The sequence below is a fragment of the Vespa crabro genome, chromosome 11 (assembly GCF_910589235.1).
Source record: "Vespa crabro chromosome 11, iyVesCrab1.2, whole genome shotgun sequence".
NCBI lineage: Eukaryota > Metazoa > Arthropoda > Insecta > Hymenoptera > Vespidae > Vespa > Vespa crabro.
This window is the reverse complement of record NC_060965.1, coordinates 7,641,867-7,668,134: the sequence shown is the minus strand read 5'-3', so window position 1 is coordinate 7,668,134 and position 26,268 is coordinate 7,641,867. Positions and strand designations below refer to the sequence as shown.

General features: G+C 33.1%; 1 long non-coding RNA gene and 1 pseudogene across 1 annotated transcript; one reads left to right on the top strand and one right to left on the bottom strand.

Moving 5' to 3' along the window:
- Positions 1-21,124: 21,124 nt before the first annotated feature.
- On the top strand, positions 21,125-22,016 carry LOC124427964. Its single transcript, XR_006943049.1, has 3 exons — positions 21,125-21,202; positions 21,291-21,601; positions 21,675-22,016. It is a non-coding gene; the product is annotated as an uncharacterized LOC124427964 (long non-coding RNA).
- Positions 22,017-24,418: 2,402 nt separating this feature from the next.
- On the bottom strand, positions 24,419-25,644 carry LOC124428162 (annotated as a pseudogene).
- Positions 25,645-26,268: the final 624 nt, after the last annotated feature.

Below are 26,268 nucleotides of genomic sequence, written 5' to 3'. Positions count from 1 at the left end.
AGACCCTATAAACTATGCACACATTCAGGAGTGTGCCACCGCAAAAGAGGTATGGGAAAAATTACAAATTAATTTCGAAGACTCGGGATTGACGCGGAAAGTCACCTTCTTGAGGACCTTAGTAACTACACAACTACAAAAATGCAAAGATGTTGAGGAATATGTAAACATTATAACAACAACTGCTCATAAACTTAATGGCGTAGGGTTCAAGGTACCAGATGAGTGGGTAGGAACGCTACTTCTGGCAGGACTACCAGACGAACACCGCTCCATAATTATGGGTCTGGAAAATTCTGGGATAGCGATATTCGCAGACTTGATAAAGACAAAGTTGCTACAAGACGTCAAGGGAATAAAAAGCGTAAAGGGCGTAAGCAGTGACACAGCATTTTACACAGGCGGACGAAAACGAAATCGAAGGCTGTACGGTGCTTTCGGTGCAAACGCAGAGGACACTACGAGTAAATGTAAAGTAAAGCTAACCGAACAACCAAATACAAGCGAACAAAATGAAAAGAAAACAGTGCCAACACAAAGTAAAGCGTATTGGGCTTTCCTATCGTCAACGGGAACAAACGGTGTAAACTGGTATGTCGACTCGTGTACGTCAAACCATATTTCGGCGGTGGATGAGGGACTGAGAAACTAGAGGAAATGCTCAGTAGCGAAAGTTACTATGGTGAACAAACAAGGTATGTCAGCAAGGTCAACAGGGGACATGACCCTGGAGGTTCCAATGAGTAATGGCGTACAAAAGATTACAGCGCGCAACGTGCTCCATGTACCGGAAAACTCAGTTAACCTGCTGTCAGTAAGTCAAATGGTTAAAAAGGGTTTATTTGTACTTTTTTCTCCAAAAATCAACGAGATTCGTGATGAAGAGGGAAACAACTTAGGCACGATGTCGCTAGAAGGTGGAATATACAAACTCGACGTCGTAGCGGACAGGGGCTTCTTTGCGGCAGAGCGACCGACGGCAAAACTCTGGCATAGGAGACTTGGCCACCTTCATTATCGAGGTGTATCAAAACTTAGTAATGATACGACGACAGGAATAAAGCTGAGTAATATTGAGGAAAAGCCTTGCATTCCATGCATCAAGGGTAAAATTGCAAAGAAACCGTTTCCAAAGGAAGGGAAACGTGCGAAAGAAATACTTGAAGTAATCCATTCAGATTTATGTGGACCTATGGAGAGTGCATCCATTGGAGGGGCGAGGTATTTCATAACTTTGATCGATGATTTCAGTCTTAAAGTGTTCGTCTATTTTTTAACAGAAAAAGGCCAAACCAGAGGCGTCATCGTGGATTTCAGAACGTTTGTGGAAAAACAGACCACAAAAGAGATCAAATCCATCCGAACTGACAATAGAGGTGAGTTCGTGAATCAAAAACTTGAGGAGATTCTGAAGAAATCTGGAATTAGACACCAACGAACCGTCCCATATTCGCCAGAGCAAAACGGTTTGGCAGAAAGGATGAATCGTACCATCGTCGAGAGAGCGAAGAGTATGCTCTTCGATGCTGAATTACCAAAGGAATACTGGGGAGAGGCGGTAGCAACGGCTGTTTATCTAATCAATAGATCTCCGGCCAGCGAAATTAGCGGGAAAACTCCAGAAGAAATGTGGACCGGAAAGATACCGGACTTAAGGAACTTGAAGGTTTTTGGATGCAAAGCAATGGCACAGATACCAAAGGAACAGCGCCAAAAATGGGATTCGAAGGCAGAAGAACTTGTATTCGTAGGCTACGACGACGACACTAAAGGATATTGACTAATCGATCCGAACACGCACAAAATCTACAAACGAAGGAATATGGTTTTCCTAGAAGAAAAGAAGGAATTGGAACCAAAACAAGAAAAGGACTTTGGTCAAACCAGAGAGCTCATCGAGATACCGCTCGGCGAAGAGACTGTCGAAGACGAAGAGGATGAACTCGGAGAGGAACCAGACTACAAAAGTCAGCTTATCGCGGGACACCGAAGACACCGTACGGGGAGATTCAGAGTCTGAATATCCTATCGATGAAAGTGAAAACATATCAACTGTGGAAGAAAGCTATGGAGGAGGAAAGAAAATCGCTTCTGCGAAACGAAATGTGGGTGCTAACGGACTTACCTGCAAACAGAAAAGCTCTTGAGACGAAATGGATGTTAAGATCAAGCGAGACTCGTCCAGGAAGGTTGTAACCAAAAAGAAGGAATAGATTTCCAAGAAACCTATTCACCGGTGGTCAGGTATGTTTCTGTGAGATTCCTATGCGCCCTAGCTGTAAAGTACGGGTTGAAGATGGACCAGATGGACGTCACTACTGCTTACTTGCATGGAGAATTAGAAGAGGAGATTTACGTTAGATCGCCAAAGGAACTCATCGAAGCGAACAAAGAGAAGAAGGTATGGCGCTTACGGAAAGCAATGTATGGGCTAAAACAGAGCGGAAGAGCCTGGAACAAAAAACTGAACGGAATACTCAAGGAGATGGGGTTGAGACAATCCAAAGCAGAACCCTGTATTTATTATCGAAAAACCAAGGAGTCGAATTTAATTCTAGGGATATACGTCGATGATATGTTCATCCTGACAAATAATGATGCAACGATGAAACAACTGAAGTCTGAACTGTTTGCAAAATTTCAGATGACTGATCTCGGCGAGGCACGACACCTCTTGGGTGTCCGTATCACAAGGAACGAGGAAATGGGCGAACTATACATCAACCAGGAGACTTACATTCGAGGGATGTTGGAAAAATTCGGAATGGCAGACTGCAAATCTGTGTCGACGCCATTCGATCCAAACCAAAAATTAACCGAAGAAGACCAGCTGATGTCTGATGCAGAGACAAGTGAGATGAGAAAAATTCCATATAGAGAAGCTATAGGTAGCTTACTCTATGCCAACCAAGGAACAAGGCCGGATATCGCATATGCGGTAGACTTAGCTAGCCGATTCTGTCAAGACCCAAGGAGATTACATTGGACAGCGGTGAAATGAATATTTAGGTACCTGAAGGGAACTCTCTCCACGAAACTAGTCTTCAACATTAAAGCTGATCGAAAAATTGAAGGCTACAGCGACTCTGACTGGGCGAACGACGCCGACAACAGACATTCGATTACTGAAAGCATCTTCCTCTTCCATGGAGGACTTATATCCTGGCAAAGCAAGAAACAACGCACAGTAGCGTTATCTACAACGGAGGCCGAGTACATGACGCTATCTTCAACGGCACAAGAAGCGTTATGGTTACGTGCAATAGCCAAAGAGCTGGACCCCGACGCTGTTTTACCAGGAGTCACAATTTTCTGTGATAATAAAGGAGCTATAGATCTGGCAAAAAATGCTGGATATCGTCCAAGAACAAAGCACATAGACATTAGGCACCACTTCCTTCGGGAATGTGTTGAGAAGAAGGAAATCGGCGTAAAATTCATCCCAACCGAGGAAATGGCAGCAGATGTCCTAACTAAAGGGTTATTTGGACCCAAGCTGCAAAACTTTAAATTTCAAATGGGCTGAAAGATTTTTAAATGAATCGATTTTTTTATATATATTTTTGTCATTTTCATTTATGTAGGAGTGTTGAAAAACTGTAAACTCAATTTGAACAAAAATAAGTTCCCGCCCCTTTTATATTCAAGGCCAGTTTCGGCCATCTTGATCGATGTATCGATCAAATGTATCGATTGTTTAATTAATATCCCATGTGCATAATTCTGTTCCATCAAGAGGGGCACTTCCAATGGACATGTCTACCGTTCGGACTAAAAACATCACCAGCCATTTTCCAGAGAATACTATCTAATATTCTAAGAAAGCACAAATTAAAAGATTTTTCAGAGAATTACATAGACGACATATTCATTTTTTCAGTATCATTCGAAGAACATATAGAACACATAGAGAGAAGGTTAAGTAAACGCAATAGTAATAGTAAACGAAAGTTTCTATGAAGGCAATAGTAAACGAAGGTTTCAAACTAAAATTTAAAAAATGTACATTTGCAACAGAATCAGTGAAATATCTCGGATACATAATAGAGCACAATATAGTAATACCAGTGAAAGATAATTTAATCTCAATACAAAATTTTCCCAATCCAAAAACCCAAAAGAATATTAGACAGTTTCTCGGAAAAATAAATTTCTATCATGAATATATACCAAAAAGCTCAATACTGCCAGACCCATTACATAAACTATTAAGAAAAAATGGGAAGTTTATATGTTCTGAAGAGTGTGAAAAATCTTTTACAAATATAAAAAAATTATTATGTTATCAACCAGTGTTGCAAATATTTGATAGAAATTTACCGATAAGAATTTACACGGATGCATAACTGGAAGGCATTGGTGCAATATTTAAACAAATATAGAGTGATGGTAAAGAAAAGCCAGTAGCATATTTTTTGAAAAAATTAAATGATTCACAAAAGAGAAAAAAAGCAATTTACTTAGAATGCCTGGCAATTAAGGAAATCATGTCAATAGATACCATTGGAGGCTTCGGTGGACAAAGATCGACAAAAAGATACCTCCACCATTTTACAAGATACGCGTTTATGATAAAATCAAAAACCCAGAGTGCAACGGATTTCATCAAGCTGATAAATAAAGTACTAGAAACCGACAAAATAGGAGTAATACTCGCAGATCAATAACCGGGAATAAACTCAAGAGAATTTAAGGAATTCCTCATAAAAAATGACACGAAACTGATTTTTACGGCTGTCAATGCGCCCTTCTCCAACGGTCTGAACGAGAGACTGAATCAGACTCTAGTAAATAAAATAAGATGCAAGATAAACGAGAAAGAAAAAAAAAGAGCTTGGACAACGATCGCTAAACAATGTTTGGATAAATATAATGAAACAGAACATACAGTAACTGACTTTACGCCTAAATATTTGTTAGATGGCACAAACACCAGCATTTTATCCGAAGAAATAAAAAGAAAAAATGATAAAGAAAATTGGATAAGAGATAAAGAACTAGCCCTAGAAAGAACAAAAAAATCACATGAATATAACAAGAAGATATTTAACAAGAATAGAAAGAATCACCAGTTTAACACAGGAGATCTGGTATAGAAGATGGCAATAGGTTGAATAGAAAGAAATTAGACGAATTGAGAATTGGTCCTTTCCAAATAGTACAAAAAATATCATTCAATATACAAAATAAAAACAGGAAAACGAAAACAAGAAACTGGATTCTTCCACATAACAAAATTACTTCCAATATCAGAAGATGGAGACGAGGACTAAAAATTGTAGGAATTTTATCCTGGGGAGGGGGGAAATGTAAAGAAAGTATACTTTCTTCAGGTAGATTTGCCGCGCGTCTCATGGCCCGCCCTTCCGTTGTCCTTTGTTATTTACAAATTCTTTTTGTTACCTACAAATCGAGCCATTAAGATTTGGAAGAGAAATGGACAATAGGAAATAGAACGTAGAAGAGAAAGTTAGCACGAGAGTTTATAAGGAAATTTATACTAGATAATATATATTAAATAAAATTTAAATAGCGTTAATAATAAACGTAAATTGTCGTTTCTTTGTTCGCAGGTAAGACTAATTAGCAATTAATTATTAATTAACAAATAAAGATTTATTACTTTGTTCACAGAGAAACATATTTTCGTTTATCACCACACACAATCAATACGAGATATATATATATATATATATATATATATATATATATATATATATATATATATATATATATGTATATATATATATATGTATGTATATATTTATTGCAATGCTCCCACAAACTAACACTGAATCACTGGCGTGTTTTATAGCTGATCGTAAATTTTGCATATTCTGTACTCGGTTTCTTCCATACATCACATTATCCATCGGACACAAATACAGGGAATATTATTATAGATTAAACAACTTCAAAGATTTATTGTGATCAAACTATATAAAATAGAAGAATGATATTTGTTGTATAATAATCAGTAACACTTCAAGTTTTTATGAATATCTGCAAATGTTCGATGTGACTTCCGTCAATTATGAGAGATATTCTATCAAAATTCAAGTTCTTGTCACACTTTTTTCATAAACTCCTTATGCAAAGATATTTGTTTCTCTTTTGCAATCAATTTTCTTCACAAGGACAGCACTCTCCATATTTTATCTGGATATGATACTTATACTTTGTTACCTTGAACGAAATTTAAGTTCTTGCCACACTTTTACCGATAATTCCTTATGCAAAGGTGTTTGATTCTCACTTGTAATAAATTTTCTTCACGCTAACAAATTTCTTGTGGAATGAAATTCATATTCTCCTTTTTTTAATTTTTTTCTTAATATACCAAATCTGATTTTTCGTATTGTTCTGTACGCATTCGTTAAATTCTTGAGCAATTCGAAAAATAAAGTGAGACTGTTGGAGCGATTATCTGTTACAAGTGTGTAATCTTTCCCGAAATATGATTGAAGATTATCATTAGTATTTTAAACTTTCCGATTGATTTTGAGAATTCATTTTCATGCAACTCCATTTGTGCTTCAAAATATACAATTAAATTTTAGATATACTCTATTTTGCAGTTACGTAAGACAAATCATCTGATTTAGCGCTTGAAAAATGATTGAAATCGAATCCTTTCAAATATTCTAAATTTTCTAATGAAATACCTTCCTCGACCTAAATAATAATAGACTGTTATCTATGCATAACATTTGATATGGATAAAATTCCATATCAAAATCTATTGTAAAAGATTGTTTAATTTATTCAGATTACAGCAAACTTTAGCAAGTAGATTGTCATTTGAAATGCAATTCCCCTAATCAAAGTTTCCAGAGATCACATCATCCATATCGAGTGACGATTTTATTTATTAATTTGTAAGACTTTAAATGAAAAAATACATTAGTATTTAATAGATACACATTAAATTATGTTGTTCATAAGAATTTATTTATTAAAAAATATATAATGATACAATAACTTTTTGTGATATGTTGAACATTCATTTTCAAACAAAACTAGGATTGTAAATTAATTTAATCTTAAACTTTTAGGGTCTTCAATCGTAATATAAAGTCGCACGTGGTTTTAAGTATATCTTTATTCCTTCGTTTCTTATAATCAACATCCCATATTTTATTCTCGATATTCGCGTCTTATTTTCTTCCGTTCGCGTTATTTTTGTCCCCATTTCGACGTATATCTCGCTAACTTCAATTTTATGTGAAAGACATTTAATACATTCAACAATAATTTTGTTGATTCTGAATTATTTTGTTTTTCAGAATAAATTAAAAAATTTTTCATCCAAGAAAATTGAAAAACAGTATTCTTTCTCCATTTCTTCTCCTTCATTCTTGATGAATGATGAATGAATGAATTTTTTATCAGAAACCGAAAATGCAGCCGCTGCCAAACTAAACATATTATCACATCACACATTTTATATTGAGAAAAGGAAATATACTGACGAAAGAGAGAACAGATGAATATTGTGTAATCTTTGTAACGACTAAGCCACGTATGAATACAGTCTAGTATAGTCATGGAAAAAAGATAAACAAAAATATAAAGATAAAATTGAATCGAGCATGGACAAGATAAAAAGGATATGCAATACATACACATACATGGAATAAAGATAAACATGACCGATAATTTAATCTTTTGTCTTAATTTTTCAGAGTTTTGATTAATTCTATTATATTGGATTTCAAATATATTGAATTTCAATTGAAGTGAAATTCAATTATATTCATGATTAGAACAATTAACAATTAAATTAATTAAATGGTTTGAATTATGTAATACTATTACAATGTAATTCAATTAGCATAACTCTGATATTGATATTATCTCGAACTTGAGAAGACGTTTTTCTTCCTCAAAACGAAGAAACTAAATTTTATCCTTGGGTTTAACTGCTAATTTATGGTAATATAAGTCTGTTACAAAAGTTTGTTATTTTATCATTTACTCTCTAGATAATAAATCTATCAAAAACTAGCAATTAATAAAAGATTAATCAATTGCAAATAGGATCTATCGTATATGAACGAGCTCTTCATTGTCATCCGGATGACTGATGTTCGATGTTATCATAGACCTTATGCGTATGATTTAATCTCATTATGTCTTGTTTCTAAAACCTTAAAAAAGAAATGTGCAAATCGAAATAGTTAATGGAATCACAATCATATATTAAATCTTTATGTACGCTTATAGGTAATTTTATGGTACTGTCGTCGAAGTTCCACTTGCAAATCAGCTTTTGATTCGTATAATCACCAATATTAATAATTTTAAAAAGCTATCAAAGTAGTGATGTTTGTACATTTTTTCTTCACAGATATTTTTGTAATATGTAGATACTGTTGAAGATAAAAATTGTTTCATCTATTGCATCCTGTAGTATAATTTAACATGATCAGTTTTTAGCCAGACCATGAAGTCTTTATCAGAGATTGACCTTAACGGTTTGAGTCCCAGACGGTATTGAAAAAACACTGTCGAAGAATCCCAAGCAGTGTGATAGCGCTTGTTTAATTTTATATTGAGAAATACCAAGCAGCGCGATAGCGCTTCTTGTATGAGGTAGTTAACGTGATTTTCGTATTTTTTTCACCGCTCCGTCACATTTATTGCAGTTTGTAAAGTGATCGGAATTTTTCTTCGGTTAATAATTCTTTTCATTATTGTGAAAAATTGATCTAGATTTACTATTTAACTTTTTTAAATTTTGTTCATTCTCGAAAAGGTACAATGAATCAAAAAAGAAAATCTTTAAGCACAAACACAAATCCATGTGATCATATTATCGTCGATGATGACGACTGCATTGTTCCGGTAAAGCGCAAAAGACAACGCATTTTGAGCACTTCGGAGGATAGCGATACTGATTTATCGAATCAATGTTTATTCAACAATCTACCAGTTGGTGAAGATGTTTCGAATCAACGTGATTCTCAAGAGCCTAGCGAAAAATCTGATTCGCAATCTAACTTCCCTAGTCAGAGTAAACCGATTGAATGTTTCGAACTATATTTTGATTCGACACTATGGGAACTAATAGTTGAAGAAACGAATAAATACGTGTAGTATTCAAGGTTTTCACCTAAAGAATTAGAATCTTTTGAAAGAGAGATTTGGACACCTGTTACCGTTTTAAAAATGAAGGCATTTATAGCAGTGCTGTTAGAAAAGGGAATTACGAGAAAACCTAATATACGTTCATACTGGTCTGAAAATTCCCGTAATATACCGTGGTTTCGAAGAATGTTTTCTCGAAATAGATTTCAACAGATTTAAAAATATTTTCACTTAGTAAAGCACTAAGAAAAGCAATCACATAGTCATGTAAAAGAGAAAACATTTGGATTAGTAAAGTTGCCACGCCGTAACTTGCGACAATGCGTAGTCTGCAGCACCAAAAATGCAATAAAAAGATCACATTTAATTTACGTGCAATGCAGAAAAGGAATTCATCCAGTATGTTTTGATAAACACCAATGTTACAAATTATAAGTGTTACTCTCTATTTAATTTGTTTGTTTATAAATATTTCAAGTTTGTTCAATAAAAATTATTGAGAAGATAACAAAATAAAAATATTTATTTTATAATGTATTATTGCATTATTATAGTACTATTCTACTTATTGTAAAAAGTACTATTTACGTTAAAAAGAGCTTTGTGATGTACTTGCGTCAGTAAATCTGAGTGGTCGACTTTGACAATCCGTCGCGCACCGTCAATTGTCCACAATGCTCGAAATACGCTGGGTTTTCTCGACATAAAATCTGAACAGCGCGATCGCGCTGCTTGGGACTTAAACGATTAAGGAAGTGGAACAAATTATTCTTCATAAGTATCAAGGTTCCCGGCGAGATAATCGTGGATGGCTTTTGCAAAGTATGTTAGTATTCCCAATTCCATCATTTTCAGAAATCATATTCGAAACGCTATTGGAGTTGCCGTCGAGGAAGACAATTGAGCGGCACAATTTTCTGTCTAAACATTAAAAGTATTTTGTTTTGCTAAAACTCACATATTATATCTTTTTCCTATAAAGACATTAGATAATTCAGATTTTACGCAAAGAACAAATATTTTTTTTATAAACTTTACATTGCAAAGATTTTCCGTCATCCACAAAACTTCTATCTCTTTCTATTATATCAAACCAACAAAAAACGTTTAATTTTTCTTACTTTGGATATATCGTTAATTTTTTATATAAGAAACTCTTTTACTGCGGAATATTATAACCTGAAATGCTCCACGTAGGCCACATGCGGAATACTTCTCCGCATAGTGTTGATCTGTTGATCTATCGGTCGATTACATAGTGTACAATTAAGTCATTATTTTATTTCTTTATTTATTCTAAATAATAATTAAACATTTTCATTTTTTTGCAAATATACTGGTTATTGCAAATATTGAAATTTTAAAAATAATTTTTTAATTGTAATAAACTTAAGTATTTGAAATCGAGAAGTGAAACAAAACATTGAGAATTACATGAATACTTTGCATGTATACTGACAAATATATATATTTTATATTAGGTTGAATCATAAATAACTTCCGTTTTTTTTTATTAGACATTTATTTTTCTTTCATTAAATAACAAAATTATATTAATTTATTATGTATTCACTGCTGTTATATATGATTTTATCTCATCTTCTTGACAGCTTATCAATTCTTCCCTTGTAAAATGTAGTTGGTTTGGACTAGAAGAAATTTTCGACAGCCTAACTGATTTGTTCTTCAAAATTGAAGGTTTTTTCATTCAAAAAGTTTAGTAAAGAACAAAAAAGATGGTAGTTTGTCGGGACAAGGTCCGGGGAATAAGGTGGATGTGGTAAAACAGACCATCCAAACTCAAGAATTTTTTCTTAAGTCATCTTTGCTGTATATGGTCGCGTATTGTCGTATAAAAGAATGACGTTTTTGCTGAGTGCTTTTCATAGAGTTTCTTTTTTACTTTTTGCAACTGCTAAACATACGTATTCAAAGTAATCGTTAAATTTGATTTCAACAACTCGTAATGAATTATACTTCGACAATCCCACTATACACTCAATAAAATCTTTTTTTCATAAATGTTTTGTTTTCTGATGTGGTAGGGGTGGTTGATCCTTATCAAGCTTTTACTTACGATATTGCCATAGGTAAACCCATTTTTCATCGCCTGTTATAATCCTGCCTCGATTTTTACCCGTGAGAGTAGATTTGTGGTAATTGACATACGACGATTTTCTTTATTCCGTTCACTGAGATTGTGAGATACCCATATTCCTAACTTGCTGACTTTCTTTAATTTTTCCAGGTGGCGGCAAACAATGATAGTGATCTATTCAACCTTTCTGCTATATTTCTTATTGATAAACATGAATTTTACTCTTACTTTAAAAGGTTATAATCAAAGTCGGAAAGACATCCCGTTCTCGGTTCGTCTTTTAAGGTCATATCTCCAAAATACAAATTTGGCAAACCAATTTCTAACCTCCTGATCTGTTATTACTTCACCGTATATACTGCATATTTTTTCAGCTGTCACCTTAGTACTATTGCCTTATTTAATTTTCCAAAGCATCACATGACAAATATACTTTCACTCTCCATTTTAGTGATTAAGAACAATAGTTTAATGTAACGTGTACCACACAAAACAATTATCAGAAGATTAATTGAACCATTATCTATTTATTATAAAAGCAAAAACTCTTTTGTCCCGGTGATTTATAGTGGGTAGATACGAAAAATAAATTCTACCTAGTCGGTAGTATCTATCGGAAATTATTGATAATTCGACTTAATATACATATATATACAAAAAGTATAGATTTCAAATACATATATTTTAAAGAAAGAAGAACAAAAATAAAATTAATAGTTCATTTCAGTATAATAAATTTCGAAACAAGTACTAATATATAATTCGTAGGTTACAATTTCTGCATTTATATCTTGCATCTCTCCTTTTCTTGTTTTGCATAGAAAACTCATTTTCTTCTTGCCAAATTACCTATATGATTTAAAATTTTCGATGGAGAATGTTTAACCCTTAGAGAAAAAGATAAATTTTCAATATTCTTTTTCCCACCATCTACTTGTTTTCTATTTTGTGGATATTTTTGTAAAATATGTTTTACTAACGACAGTTACAAATCATTATATTTTCGTTTCTTACCAGTGATCATTTTGATAGAGGATATAGAAATTATATAATAATACATATAGTAAGTGCAAAACAATTTTTTTATACCATTTAGCTTCATGTCTAGCATCACTCTAAAGCATCCAATTATTTTTTCTATTTCGAAGTCTCAATGTCAATAAATTATTTGTACAATGATATTCAAATTCTCCTGTTTTTATGTTTTTCTATGTTGGGTTTTGACAGTACTTTATCGTACTGTTGCAGATACATTGGCTTGATGTTTGTAGATTTAGCAAATAGTTAGGTTTGGTATTAGTAGACTATTTAAATGAAAAAACTCATGTACCAATTATCGATTTTCACAATTTGACTCTTTCCAAGATATAGACATAAAAGTATCATAACAGTATTTTCCGACTATCCAATGCTAATATAGTTAGGAAAAAAATCTGTACTTTTAGTATAAATTATAAAATCTAATACACAGCTCGTGGTACAATCGGAAAATATAAATGATTTCATATCAAATACGACAATTTAATCCTTTGTGAATAGAATGGCTCGAAGCCAAGCGTTCCGCGCTGCCGAGCCGCTGTCGAGATAGTCATTTAAAATTATCGGCGCACCTATGGGTTTATCGGCTATAGCGATGTGCTTACGTGGGACACATATATGAGTCTTTCGACCTTATCAATTGTTTTCGCCAAACGCATATATGAATTCCTCGATCCAATTGATGATTTACGTAAAACGTGTGGCGGTAGTCCGCAAAGAGTTGAACTGTCATCGGCCTTTGGATAACAAAATAATTGTGTTATTACTTTGCATTGTCACTATTACTATTGATATTTTTGTTAATGTATCATCATTTCTTATATTATTTAATAATAATTATTATTAAAATGAAGCATTTGCAATAATATCATGTATTTATCTAGTGCCGTTATTTTTAGAAAAATGTTAATTTTTATCATTTCATCATCGACTCATACTCATTTAGAGTCAGTTTAATTTCGTTAAGTTAGTTTAATTTTTTAATTTCGAATAACTATACGTTTCTTCTATAATGTGTAAAGTCAAATCTTCTCGAAGAAAAGTTCGGAAGTTTCCACAGCATTGCAATCTATAGGTTCGACAATTAAATTTCCTTGCTTTATGGGTTTGAAAGTACTCTTCGAGAACAATAATGTTGAAAGTATTTCATCTAAATCGAAATTTCCTATATTTGAATTTCAATCTAAATTAAAAAACAAAAGTTATACATTTTTCCTTTTACACCTTATCTTTATCCCGTTATTAATGCTGTTCTTCATATCTTTGGAATCATATGACAATTGAACATATCGGCGCGTTCTCTGTAATTGTATTTCAATCTGTATTTCATCATTACAATCCTCATTCAAATCAGATATTTTATTCTTCATTCTCATCTTTTGTAACAAGTTCTTCAAAGATACTGAACATTTCTAAGATGTTACAATAATAAATAATAAAATAAAAATTACTTGCATAGCAAATGTAATATGATGATATGTTGCAATAATTAACAACTTATGTCAGTGGAGGAAGTGACTATTTAACCTTTTCGCTACGGACGCATTCTCCGGCACGCTACACTCGCTGAAAGAGCCGCCGCGCCAAAAGTGTGCACTTACGGAAAAACTGTAATGGCCCGTTATACGTTCAATACCGCGGCATCTTACGTAGAGCGAGTGTAATCGCTCGTAGAAAGGAAAGGATTAAAAAATTATCGCATAATACAATTAGAAAATATGTTCCGTGTTCATAACCATGTTCTCTGTCACATGTGAATCACTACCTGTATATACGATCGTATCTAGTACGTAGCCTATTTTACAGTTGCATAATACGTACGTTTTAATACCAAATCGGCTTCTTTTGGCTGGTATATACTGCTTAAAAGATAGTCTGCCCTTGTATAGGAAAAGACTTTCATCTATGCATAAATTTTTAAAAGGATGAAATGAGTTTTTAAACGATTTTTTAAGTCTACTTGAAACGCTGCTAATTTTTTGCAAATGATCAAAAGACTTTTGATTATTATCAACAAAATGCAACATTTTCAATAAAACTAAATATCTATCTCTGCACATAATTTCGCTAAAAATATCAATTTGTAAAAGTTTATCTCTAGACCAATACTCGCTAAGCCGTAATTTTTTATTTCTCAACATTAGTAACGTACATGTAAGAAAACAGTATAGCTCGTCGACAGTTGTATCAATTTTGATGTTACGCATGTCATCATTTACTGTACGTGCCCAATAGTTATTTGTCTTATCCACAATAAAGTCCACAAGATCAAGTGAAAAAAATAATAAAACTAATATTGCAGAGGAGAAATTTATGTCTTCTGTCTGAAGTCCAGAATTGGAAGTATTAAAATTGTGAAATGTTAATTCAACATTCTCCATAGCCCATTGGATATTATTAAAAATAGTTGATGGCAAAGCATCTTCGATGTAATCATCTTTTGATTCTGACGTGCTAAGTACATTTTTCCGACGAATGCTGATTGCTTTCTTTCTAGTACAAATATTATTTATTGCAGTATCGCTATCGAAGTCCGATAATTTATCGTACATCTCATTGTTCTCGTTTTCGATGGAGTAACAGTTTCCTCTCCTCCTTTTTTAATTCGTATTCATTATCTTTGAGATGTGAAAAATAAACGAAAAATATAATAAAATGCAATGATGTGAAAAATACAAAAAAATTAAACCGCATACCGTGCAAATATTTCGAAAGTGTGAGCGAACCTAAACAAGCGTACTGCCGAAATGTTATTTTTATATTGCTGTTCATTTTGTCAGTCTGAAATTTCACAGCGTAAAACAAGTACAAAATGCTTGCGATGGATAACCATGGAGATAACATATTCACTCTGCTCACGAAAGTTCACTGGTAACTTAACCCTTTCGCTACGAGCGATGACTATAGTCACCCAACGCCTGACGGTCACTACGTACGAGCGGTGACTATAGTCACCCAACGCCTGACGCTCGCTACATTAGGATGTTCGTGCGTTTGCACGAACAGTCTACATATATGTTGTATCCATGGCAACCCATTGCCATTATTTGTCATTTGTTTTGCACTCTTAGATTTGTAAGTGGCAATATGAATATCAGTATAAAAGTAACGTTTCGACAGTACACTTGCCTGAGTTTTATTTACTCGTTTGAGATATATTCACGATATGTGCTTTTATTTTTTTTCCGCACCATTGCATTTTATTTTATTTCTTATTTATTTTTCATACCTTAGAGATGAATACAAATTTGCTAAAAAAGAGGAAGAACGAAAATGAGAACTATGCCACGCATGATCAATTATCGGACTCAGACAGTGAAATTGAGATAAATAATAATTGTGCCAGAAAAAAGGCAATGAAAATTCGGAGTAAAAATGTACTTAGTACCTCCGAATCAGAAGAAGATGATGTAGTCGATACTTTACTTCCATCGAGTTCTAATGTCATGCAATGGACTATGAAGAATGTTAACTTAAAATTGTTAACTTAAAATCTTCTAATGGCATTATGTGATAATTTGTTAAAAATATACTGTTATGTGATAATTTGTTAACTCTTTCCTTTCTACGAGTGACTGCAGTTACTCTGCATAAGATGCAGCGGTATTGAACGTACAGCGGGCGATTTCAGTTCTTCCGCAAGTGCACACCCGTGTCACGATGGCCCGTACCGCGGGAGTAGTGCGCCGTATAATCTGTCCGTAGCGAAAGGGTTAAGTCACCGTTCGTACACAACGAGCGTCAGGCGTTGGGTGACTTAAGTCACCGTTAGTAGCGAAAGGGTTAAGAAACAGAAAGTAAATATTCAACACTTTCGTTTTTTCTTGTTGCTATGCAACCAAAAATATGCTCATCTTAAACATTAATGAATGTTGCCTATCCTGGTTGTATAAGATAGAAACAATTGCCAACCGTACATATGCGTTCATAGTCTACACCGATAGTTTTCATCTGAAAAGTTTCCGACCTAACAAAGATACAAGACATTTTTTCTCCAAATTTATTTTTATTTTTCTATATAGTCTCCTTGTAAGTCTACACACTTCTCCCAGCGATGCTCCTATCTCTTTAACCCGTCCAAATAGTACTCGGCGTTTTTCTCTGCGAAATAATTGTTTACGAAAGTAATGAGCTCCTCATTTGACAAAAATCTTTTTTATCTAAGCGCATCTTTTAACTTAAGGAACATAAAAAAATCACTTATGGCTAGATCTGGTGAGTAAAGAGAGTGGCCAAGCAGTTCAAATCTTAATTCGTGGATTTTCGCCATGACAAACGTTGAGAACAATGGAAAAAAAATGTTTCATTATGGTTTTCTATTATGACTACCGATAAAGATGCAATGAATGGCGTTTTTGCGGGTGGTCAGTTCAGATTGAAAATAAGTAGCAAAAAAGGCATTTGTTTGATGTCGTAATATATGTGAAACTAGTTGCCTAAATAAGTTGATTCAAATCAATTATGTATTCACATTATGTTCTATTCTATAAATTTAAAAGAGTCCGGCACGGACTTTTGCAGGAAAGGTAATATTCTTGTGCAGGCATTTTGAACTAAAAAAAAAGACATTATATATGATTTCAAGTATACACACGGCAAATATGGTTGAAATCACAAGCCCAAGAATAAACAAGACCGTGAAAAAACCGACCTGTGTTGTCGAATATAATAAGTACATGAAGGGCGTAGACCGTGCAGACCAATACTTGTCGTATTACTCAATTTTATTAAAAATAAAAAAGTGGACGAAGAAAATTGTGCTATATTTTATAAATGCAGCCTTGTTTAATGCATACCAAATTTATGTAAAAAGTTCAAAAAGTCAGATTAGATTTAAAAAATTTCTGTTACATGTTGTGAACATATGGTTAAACACGAAGATTGAAATGGAGGAACCAGAATCAGGTATAACCAATAATTATATAATTTGCACATATGGCACTAGCTATTCTTTTGGTCTAGGACCCTCTTCGATGTATACCCCAAGAGCTCCAAAGTGCGATCCGGTAGACAGATTGTGTCCGGAAATGCGGAACCATAAACTTGTCCGCATCGTAGAAAGAGGGAAAATAAAAAATCGCGAAAACCATGCAGAATATGCTCCGCATAAAAAAAAAAGAAGCTCAACTGCATTTATGTGCTCTTCATGTAGTGTTACGCTGCACGTTGGACTGTGCTTTGAAAAATATTATACAAAATCAAAATACTAAATTAATTGTTTAAAAACCAGTACGTCGAGTAATTATATGATTACATTTTTATTTTTTTTATTTTTATATTTAGTTATTATATTTTGTATATTTATATAGTATAGTACATTATTATATTTTAATTTATTATATCACTGTTATATGATACATTTTGGTTATTAAATACTGTTAATCGATGAATTATATGACAGTACATCGCCAGCATGTCTTCCTCAAAAGCCTGCCAATTTGTCACAAAGCTGACAAAATGTACCAGCGGCAAGCGTAACTCTTTTTCCGAAACGTGCGGCAAAACATCTATTGTCAATAGAAGTTATTTCTACTGAAAAGGAATCATATTTATTAATATATATAGATTCCAATATTGACATGAATAATGTGAGAAAGTATTTTTTTCGATTTATTTTTCAATGAATTGAACGATTGCTTTTTGAATTTTTCTATAAAATTGGATTACTACTGTTGAATTGCATGATCGAAACGTATAACGATTCTTTTTTATTTAATAATCGATAAACATCAATCGATTAAATTTACTAGATAAGCACAAAGTTGCTTAGGTACAGCTAGAAAATGACACTTGACACATTTCTTCATTGAAACTAGATGCCAATCAACTTTTCTCAAGACTTCAGATTTGGGACCATACAAACTCTATATACCTCCAAACTGTAATAATTATTTTATAAAAACTGTTATATAAAGTAAAAATAGACTCGAAGTACCAACTTACAACTGTAACGACAGGGCTTATAAAATTTTGTTGCATGTAATAGAACGGAAGAAAATCTGAACGAATTCTTTGGAATATTCTAACTTTTTCTGTAATTTAATAACTGTTAAATCATTCAATTTTGTCTCATATTTCTTTTGTTACAAACTTTTTCCAGTGATCCTTCCATTTTCGGAAATACTCCTTAGATTTAGATTTCCGAGCCGGTACTTTATGATGTAGTCAAACTCTTCAAGGACCAATGCCCAGCATGCTATTCATACACACGTTTCTTTTTCTTCTTGTGAGCGTAAACGCTCGGCTATTTGTGAGAATGTATTCCTAGCAGGTAAACCCTGAATTTTTGCAACACTCTTATTATCACAAGCGCCTCTAATTCATAACTCGCGTATTTATTCTCTGCAGATATCGTTCGTCCGCTCACATATATCGGGTGGATCTTATCCATTTCTCCGTCTTTCTGAATAAGTATGACGATTTTCTCTTTCTCCGCGAAATTAAACTCTGCATCCTTTTTAAGCAGTCTCGTCAGCGTTTGCGCAATCTCAGAATACTTCGGAATGAACTTACGGTAATACCCTCTCAGGCCAAGAAAACTCTGAACTTGTCGGGCCGTAGACATAAACTCACACGCGGTTTTGATCTTTCGCTCTGATAATTTGTCACGTATAATCTGTGTATCATTCATGGATTCATTGCCATATACTTTACGAATCGAATGGATGGTTTTATCTAATATACTCTTTATATAATATACACGCGTTTATCGCTGCCAAATCTAAAATATTGAAAAAAACTTGAAGGGACCATCGAAAACTCCCTGTTTTCACACTATATTTTCATGCCATCCGATCAACGACGTCCACACTAAACTTTGTTTTATTATAAAAAGTAATGGTTTCTAGAACACGTTTATGATTGTTTTTTTTTTTGTACACCTGTAAGTTTGGTGCTTAGAAGGAGAACTTTTACGTTAGGATTACTTTTATACACAGTAAGTGCGCAGTTTTCTGATTTATATAAATGTGAGGAAAACAAAGTCATATTGTCCTTTTTTCCTCGGCTTGGCAGTTCTCTTTTGTTAAACCAAATGGTACCAACCAAGGTAGTTTTTTTTTTCAAGCAATTTTTTAGCTATACCAACCAAGGTTGTTTTTTTTTCAAGCAATTTTTTAGCTAGCGAGATGCTTGTAAAGAAATTGTCTATCATTATATTTCTGTCTTGTTGTATATACATAGATATGGTTCCGCTAATTTTAATGTTACAAACTCACCCAACGATTTTGAACATCGAGTTCCATTTTTCCCCATATAAGGGAAACCATTCAAAGTATATTTTGTTTGGACGTCAACTGCTAAGCAAAACTTAATGCCAAATTTATAAGGTTTATTCAGCATATATTGCGTAAACCTGCATCGGGCTTTCGTTGGAAATAACTGTTCATCTATTGAGATATTTTCATATGGCTTATAACAAGCATGGCTATTATATATCTGTTCCATATTTCGGATATCAGCGCAAATTTATCTGTTTGTAATCTTTCGGATCGTTGGTTTTTTTTTCAAAGCGTATGAATCTCAGAATTTCTGTAAATTTATCTTTACTCATTGTGTTTGCGAAGAAAGCGGGTCCCCATTTTTTCGACCATAAAAAAGAAGCTTCCAATGATCTCGCTTCATATGCACCCCGGCGTCCTATTCCCAGATCCGTCTGCTTTCAGTTTTATCCACCGTGTCCCGTCAAATACAATTTCAATTTCACCCATTACATTTTGGGATGTGTTTGGAATGCTCATCCGCGCATCCTCAGAGTCAGAACTAAAAAGAATACGCATCCTTTTCTTGTTACGACACACTTTCAAGAAGTTTTTCTTTTCACTATCCGAAAATCTTTCTATCTCTCCACTTTTAATGCATTTAGAACTTTCACTCTCATCTTCGCTTTAGACTAATTCATATTGATCTTCTTCGGAAGTATCGTCAGAAAAATCTTCATTGATGTTGACAATTTTGTTCAATATTTTATTATATCTTCTGGATTTACTCATGATTCCTAAAAAAGGGGGATTGGTCAAAATAAAAACATACTGTGCCCAAATTCAATTACCCTATTGTAAATACTTAGGATAAACGGAGACTGTCTACAATAAATGAAACTTTTGCACACTGTCTTTGAAAAACGTTCTTACTATGTCAGTGTAACAATCATACTGAAGATCGCTTTTTGTTTTAGAGGTTTCTTCGGCGATAAGCATAAGCAATTTCGTTAAAGACAAAAATAAAAACTCAAACCCTATAATCTGCTTTTTTTTTATCAGCTAGCCCATCAATTTGACGGATTTCGTAGAGATAGGTATACTACATACAAATTTCAAAAAATAGAAAGCTCAGAAAAAAAATAGTGTGTATAAATTCTTTGGATGAAATGATTAACTTACGATGCAAAATGGTTAAAATTAATGCTATGATTTTTTGGGTATTTCATTTCGAAGTTTTAAATCCGTTAAATTGACGAGTCCCATAAACGTAGTATTAATGATGAATACATATTTTGAAAAATAGCACACTTAGGTACAGAGTAGGCAGAATACAAGGTCGGATATTTATATGGAAGAAATTAAATTTGAATTATGATATAAAAAAATACAAAGAGCAAGGATAATATATAAACGTTTTGTTGTGATTCATTTCATTCTAATGTAAAATATTAGATAAAGTATGCACATGTGAAAAATCTCATGGTTTTATAAATAAAGCATACAAAGTTTATGAAAGTGTTGTCATTTTTTCGGAGATAAAAGCTTGAATGAAAAGTTATTTATAGCATTTGCAAAGATTTGAAGGACACTACTATTTTAAGATAATATATAATAATTCAGTATCTCTATTACAGTAAATATAATTTTAATATTTCTTTGATAACATAATAAAGCGAGAATAATTTATATGCTTTAGACAATATTTCAAAAGAAAGAAGAGAAAACAAATATAAAGCATATATAATATACGAAAAGAACTAAGCAGACCGTTCAGGTAATTCATATTATAAAGATTAAGATTTGTTCAATTTGAAATATGAATTTAAAGATTTGAAATATTAATGTAGGAAATTTTTCGGTAGGAAGTAGCTGATTGGATTGTCTCATACGCGCTCACACACATTCAATCACCAGCAGCAGAATTTTCAATTCCACATTAATATTAATTTGTATAAGTATGTAAAGTATGACATGAATTTCATAAAATTTTTTAATTAAAAAGGCATTGAAGATGCAATAGTTAGATAATAAAATATCAGTACGAACAAAAAGTCAAAGAAAATCTTTCTATGATGCTTACTTCGATTATCCGAGATTAGTAGAATCTGAAGGAAATCCTGGTGTTGTAAAAGAAACATATGAATGAGCTATAGCAAATGTCCCTTCTACTAAGGTAATGAATATTTATATTTTAACAATTCTGAAGTCATACTAAAATTCCTTTCCATAAAATAAATTTTTTACAGAAGAAGCAATATTGGAGATGATATATCTATCTATAAATAAATTATGCTTTCTATGAAGAACTTGACATGGAAAATATAGGGAGATGTCGTGAAGTTTACAGGTACAGTTTATTTTATATATTGTTACGCGCAACCATGCGTTCAAACCATTATTAATATTAATTCGAATGGAGCATCGCGAAATTCACAACAAATTATCAAGTACAGATTTAGACAAATTTTCTTCACAATTTATTAATCAAAGATTTTGAGTTCCTATTTTGGTAGAATAAAATCTTCCAGATATAACGGGAATCACGAAAATGATAAAATTCAAATCTTTGACGATAATTACAGCCTAAATGTGGCTTCCTTTCAAATTTCTGATTTGAAGGATAAGAATATAGTTCATAAAATGAAAGAATTACTCTTATATCTTCAGTAACAATATAATTGCTCCATATAGAATCTCTTTTAATGCTCCTAAGCAGAACAATAAATACATCTCTAATTTTTCTGCATTTAATTCCCATATAATTCTCAACATTCTAAATGCTTTTGCTTTTGTGTATTTTTTTCATTATGCTGTGGTCAATGAGGTCCATGTGGTCAGAGAAAATTCAGTCTTTTCTTTTCCTTTCATAATATGTCATTTAGCATATTCTCTTGGACCTGATACCGAAAAATATTATGAACTGCTGCTCTTCGAAGTTTGGAATATTCTTTTATTTCTTCCCAAACTGTTCCATTAGCAGCAATTTCAATGAGTTTGTCCATTACATCATTCTCATTTTCAGAGCTCAATAATTTCTTTCTCTTTTGCCTTCTGCATTTAATTAAAATATGTCCCTTTATTCGTGTCTGAAGACTCTAATTTGTTAGTTATATGCAGTATCATTATTCTTTTTATGTAATCTTCAGTTTCAGAAAGTTTTTGTTCATTGAAATCCAGACATTCTTCGTTTATGTTATTTATTTTTTCTAATAAAATCATATTATAATAAAAATTTGTTATATTATATTATATTATATTATTATATTTAAATGTCTGCACATTTTTAAAACATGTATTTACTACAGAATAATACACTAACTACGAAACACAAAATTTACGTCAAAGTATTGTTGGTTTACTTTTTCTTTCTTCAAATTAGCATTTATAACTTGAAATGCAACGGAAACACTTTAGAACTTTTATACTGTGATGTTCTCTCCTGGAACTATAAAATTTTATTGTGAATCTTAGAAAGGAAATAGAATGAAGAAAAGAAGAAGAAGGAAAGGAAGAAGAAGAAATATGAAATACATATTTCAAAATCCGATTACAATTTGTTCTGCCTATTTAATAAATACAAAGAAAGATAGGGAAGAAAAAATTTTGGTGCAGAGTGATCGGAAGAGATAAAACAATGGGAATAAAAGAAAAAATAGACAGACAAATGGACACCTTATATAAGATGTAGCTATTGATTGCGCAAACTTCTAATCCCCAGAAAAACATTTTTCTCCACCATTTGCAAGATTTTTTCATAAAACAATATTAACTTTCATGTCCGAGGTATCGTAGCTGCTTAGTATGGCGACTATTCTCTTATCTTTCCACACTAATAAAAGAATATCATCTGATCGATAGGCAGCAACAGTATTATTTTTCGTTACAGCTGGCTTTTTAATCACAGCTGGTATATATTTTCTGTTTGTTTTAAGAGTACCAGTTAAATAGCAACTTAGTTTTAAAAGCTCCTGCACTAATGGGATCCCTGTAAAATATCTATCTGTAAAGATATGATATCCCTTTGCCTCAGGATTTACGTTCAAGAGCTTGTGATATAATTGTAAAACAATCGTTGAACTGACAGGGAGGTCTGGACGGATGAGACATCCTGTACTAACGCTTCCGTAGTAGGGAAGCATAACATATATGTACCCTGTATGTGCGTCTAATAACACATAAATACGTATTCCCCATTTGGTGGGCTTTTGGGGATTGTATGTTAACACGTTGACTGTCACGTCACCCATATTCGGGTGACAGTAGAATTTCTGATTGGGCCGCGTCATCCGTATTGGGGTGACGCTTATTTGACTACTTGCGAAGGATATTCGTATGTGTTTGAAAAGATATTTCGCAGAGAAAGTAACAAAACTATTGAATATTAATTAATGTAAACTATATTTATTAATATAAACTTAAATTTATAATGAATATTCATTAATATAGAAGTAGTTGAATACCAAGCTTTCGGTACTACTTGATTTCTTTTCTAATTGTGGTGATATAAGAAACCATTTGGTCGGAATAATCTATACCACATTTTCCTACATTATATTCAACAACAACTAGTGGTTTCAGTGTTGCAGATGTCTGTTGGCTTGGAGAAACAGCACGAATGTTACGATTTCTTTTTTGTACTTGGTACCATGATAGGAGCATGTTCTATTGATAAAATTCTCACGTCCCGCGTATCTCTCCATTTGAGTACAACAATCCCGTTATCATCTTCTTTGGATATCATCTCCCCTTTTCTTAGTTTGCAATGAAGAATATCTTTTGGGAGAAATTTTTTGTTATTCCTAAATGTTCCCACAACATGGGTTTTGCGGTTTAGGCATGATATCGCTAACTCATAACTCGTGTAAAAATTGTCAATATACAATGTTCGTCCTTGGTAGAAAAGTTCCTCTGCAAGCTGAAGACATACATTGTGTGCCAATCCCATTTCTCTAACACCATCAACTGATTTACCAGAGTAAATTTTCATCGCTCATGTATATCCCGTGCTTGAGCATAATTGAAATAATTTGATTCCGTATTTGTGCTCTTTATTTGACATATATTGTTTGAAGATGAGTCTTCCGCGCCATGGAATCAACGTTTCATCAATAACAATGTGTTCTCCAAGCGTGAATATTTTTTGATGCTTTCCCACCAGTTTGTCGAACATTGGACGTATTTTTCCAAATCGATCGTTACGGGCAATGGACATATTATTGGCAAAATGAAAATTACTCAATAGTAACTCGAATCTATTTCGTGACATTATAGTATCCGGTAATTGAAAATTATACAGTGGGCTTTTCGACCAATAATTGGCAATGGGGTTTACTTTTACAACTCCCATATATAAAATCAGTCTCAAGAATTTTTTTATTTCTTCGGGATTAGTGGGTTTCCACTTATGCATCCGTGAACATAATGTTAGGTCAGATTTATTTAACTTTTGTTCCGCGTATCTCTTTGTTTCTGATACAAGTAAGCCTATTATTTCGTCATCAATGAACAGCTCAAACACATCATATAGATTAACATCACCTGGTAATTGCCTAATGAGGCCGCCCGTCCCGGAAAAAAAAATGACTTCTGCCGACCACTAAATTCATTCCATTCACCAAATTCAATTGTATTTTTCTCGGTATCATCAGTTCTTCTTTCTTCATCAATGACCAATTCTTGCAAAATCTCGTTAATGGAATCTTCATTACATTCAGTATCACTACGATTGCACTGATCAATATCCGAATCGGGAATCAGACGATGTAATTCTACTTATATTTCTATTTCTAGGAAATCTGATTTCTTCCTCATCGCTGCTATCTGAATTTGTGTAAGCCTCGTAAAAGCTTTCTCGTTCACTGCTATTTGACTCTCTTACAAATAAGTTTTCCATTTTTCTTTTCGACATTTCAACGAATTAGGGTAGAAATTTTATGTTATGTCATTTGTTACTCGGCAAAGGGTCAAACTGATCCTGTACAATGGCGAGATGAGAAACAAATGCGAAGTAACGAAAATAAATGAACAAACATGATACCATAGAAACAAACGAAGTGAGAGATTATTCTTGCCAAAACCAGCGATTCGCATTCTTAAAATATCGGTGGGAATACCCAGCAGAATACATTTCGTACAGCGGTACGCGTGGCCTGAAGGAGATTTTACTGAAAACGCGTGTGGTAGTCAACGTGTTAAAAAACTAACTTTGCCCTTAAATTTGACAACAGATTCATCGATTGATATTTCTTTATCCGGTGTAAAATGTTCTTGGAATTTATCATCAATGTAATCGATAAAATTGCTCACTTTTTGGATTCTTGTCGTTATATTTGGATTTCTGGAAATATTCTTATTCAAATGTAACATCCAAAATATTTGAAGAAATCTTTTCCTTCGAAATATATTTCCAAAAAATGGTATGTTTCTAGCATGTTCTTTAGTCCAATAACATTTCATATTAGCAACTGGTATAGTACCTATATTAAGGATGGTTTACCCAAAAAAGCTGTTAATTCTTCTTTCGTCACATCGACCCAGTTGTTCTATGTTGATCGATTAGATAAATTCTGCTGTTCTATTTTATTTTTAGCATATTTATTTGTTTCTAATACAATTTTTTCAAGCAGTGTATCTGTGCAAAAGGGTCTGAAAAAGTCGATAGATTCCGTGCAATGAATAGGTACATTAGTTCAACAATTTTAAATCCCGTTGAAAAATTAATTTTTAATTGCGGCTGATCTTTGTGCATAACGTTTCTCTAGGTAGTAAATTCATTTATACTACTGTTCTCATTTTCGTCATTTTCTTCTACTTCATTGTCGCTGGATATTACTATTTGTC